This window comes from Gavialis gangeticus, unplaced genomic scaffold (genome assembly GCF_001723915.1).
Source record: "Gavialis gangeticus isolate Ggan-Ray unplaced genomic scaffold, GavGan_comp1, whole genome shotgun sequence".
Taxonomy (NCBI): Eukaryota; Metazoa; Chordata; order Crocodylia; family Gavialidae; genus Gavialis; species Gavialis gangeticus.
Window position 1 is genome coordinate 36,814,849 of NW_017729008.1, and position 3,154 is coordinate 36,818,002.

The window sequence follows — 3,154 nt, forward strand, 5'->3', positions numbered from 1 at the left end:
CCCCCCCTGAATCTTGACCCAGAGCACTTCAGCTTGCCCTTCCTCTGACCCCATTCTGCTGGCAGAGGATGTGTAGTGCTCCTTGACATAGATTGCCACCCCCCTCCTTTCCTACCTTCTCTATCGTGCCTGTACAGCCTATAGCCCCTAATGTTAACTGCCCAGTCATGGGACGAGTCCCACCACGTGCAAGGTACTTGCTTTAATACTGTTGAAGAGCAACACACAATGGGTTTAGACTTGTGTCACGGTTTGGATGAATGTCCAAATATCACGATACTGAGCCAAAACCTTAAAGGATAGAGTGGGTGATTTTTTTTTTCAAAATGGGGAAGTTGGATGAAGTGTTAGTGAAGTTTCATGGATGAAACATTCACAAAAAGTTTCACAGGAGCCGAATTCAGTTTTGAGGGGCCAACCTTAATTTCCCAGGCTCTTGGGCCTGGGAAAACCAAGCAGGAAAACTTAGTCCAAGTCTTGGTAGTCTTTACTCATCTGACACAGGCCATTTTCACAGGGGTTTTCATGGAGTTAGTCAGGATATCAAGCCTAGTTTAGGGCATCAAACTTCAAGACAGACATGGACAAATTAGAAGGGATCCAGTGGAGAGGAACGCAAATGGCATGGCTGGCGGTTTAGGAAACATCCATCCTTGGAAGTTTTAAGAGCAGGTTAGACAAACCACTTGTCTAGGATAATTTAGACAGGGATGACCCCACCTTGAGAAGGGGCTTAGACTAGAAGACCCCCTGAAGTCCCTTCCAGCCCTACTTTCCTATGATCCTAATAACAGAGTCATCACTAGGTAGGCATTGCCAAACATGGAGCCCAATCCAAAACCCACTGAACTCAATTGGATCGTGCCCTTTGCCTCAGAGTCACCGGTCTCTCATTTCCATAGGGAATGTACTTGGGTGATGAAGACACTCATGTAGATGGGGAACGAGAAATTTAATTAGAATATACGGTTGCTTTTTTTGATGCTTTACTTATCTTGAATGTGGGGAGGCACACTTCTTTCCACATTACTGCATCCCCTATATTTTATCCTATGCCATAGACTATTAAAGTTGACAAAAGTTGTGCAAATTACAGTCTCTGGCATATTAATTGCCTGTTTCTAAGAGATTAATTATACAGCATCTCTTACATCTAAAGAAACATACACTGTATTATTTAATGATATCTCTTGTGGACAGGCTCACTAATCCTGAGTCTGGATGCAGGCTGCTGAAGTAGGCAATACCAGGATTGTTCCAGAGTAAAACTGTTGTTACTTAGGTCACAATGTGGCCTTACATGTGTTGCTGAGAATCCTCCTAGTAGATTGTTTTGTTTGCTATCAGGTTTTTGGTCATAATTTTTCACATTTTTTTTAAGTCTTGATTTTTTTTTTCCCCCCACAAGAATTCCAAGTTTGTGAAAAATGTTGATATTTTTCCTCACAAAAAAAGTCCATTCTTTAACCTGCTGAGTTTCTACTTGGCCAAGTGCTTGGGGGCAGTTCTGCAAAGAGACTAAGGGACTTTAATTGCCCTTTAGGAGCCCAAGGGGGAGCCTAAGGGGGAAGCAAGAATGTTGGGGGGATGGAAGTGGCCATCCAGGCACGGGAACTGCTTATGTCTCTGCTGTTTGGCCACCTGAAAGTCTCTCAGCCCCTGGGAGGCAGAAAGCAGGGTAGAATTGCATCTTGTAGATTAACCATTTCAGAGGGAGAGAAGCTTTTGCAAGTGGCAGGCACTTTGTCAGATTTTTGTACCTCTGAGGACAGACCAGAGTGAATCAGAGGTGGAGACACATTGGCAGCTCCAAAGAAGTTGTCTATGAGTCTGTCCCATGGGCAGAGGCAGGACTTTGTAAGGGGGTGTGCAGGAACAGTAAACTGCCCTGCAGGGATAGCTGCATCCCTTGCTCCATGCACCCCGCCCCCAACACGCATAGCAGAAAGGGCAGACCGCTTCACAGGAGCTCAGCTGGGCATTGTTTTAAAGTCCCTCAACCATGTAAAAAACTTCTCTTCCATGCTCAGTGGCATGTCCCTTCCCTCCCTGTTGCTGCTGCTATCCCCAGCTGATCTGCAGGTGGGAGAGGTGCTCCAGAGCAGCTCCTGCCTGCTCCAACCAGGCTTGGCCAGAGACAGTGGCAGCAGTGGGCAGGTTCCCTTCCCCTACATCTGCTTCTGGGCTGAAAAGGAACACCTAGGGGACTGGGCTGAGAAGAGGTGCTGCTGTGCCCAGCTGAGCCTAGGTCTGCATGGTGGGTGAAGGGCTGGGGGAGGAAAGGGGAGGGGAGGGGACATGCCACTAGGAACAGGGAAAGGGGAGGAGGGAATTCTTTCTTGCTTTGGGGACTTAAATAAAGTCCCCAGTTGCTGCTTCTGCAATGTGGCTGATTGAAAGAGAGGTATATTCGTGCCACTGCATCCGCCCAGATCCACCCTGGTCTGCTCTTATAGCAGTATCTGCCCCTGACCGTTCCATTGCACTGCTTTATCCCTATCCCTTTTATCCTTTCAAGTCCTGCCCCAGTAACTCTAGCTCCTCCATTTTGTGACCCCAGCTCCTTGTATTAGCATGCAAACATGTAAGCTGTTTCGTACCAACCACTACCAATTTCTCAAATAGCTTTTACCAACTGCATCACCTACCTGACTGCTGCTATCGTCAATATTAGCTCTTTTTCTTTCTTGTTCATGCTCCCACCCTTTGATATTCCTTTATTAGTGTACTCACCTCTTCTGGCGCACAAAAACCAGATATTGGGCATCTAAAGTGGCTGACTGGTGCCTAATGGGATTTCCAAAGACACCCACATATCAGACATCTAGCTGCATCTTTAGACACTTAATCACCTTTAAGTCTGGTCCTAACATAGCGCCAGAGGGCACCTATACATGAGTGCAGAGGCTGCTCCGACATGCTGGAATTCCAGTGCATGGGAGAAGATTTGATTAATCAAGTCTGCTGGAGCATGGCAAATATCATGCTCCAGGAGCCTCCTGAGTCTCGTGTATCAGTGTTCCTGAGCCTAAAAATGGCAGCGGGCGCAGTTGAACTAATGCTTATTGAACAAGCTTTAGCTCAAGCACCCCCATCATCATTTTTAAGCATGGGGGATGCTGATATACAAGACGTGGCAGCACTTTAATTAGAG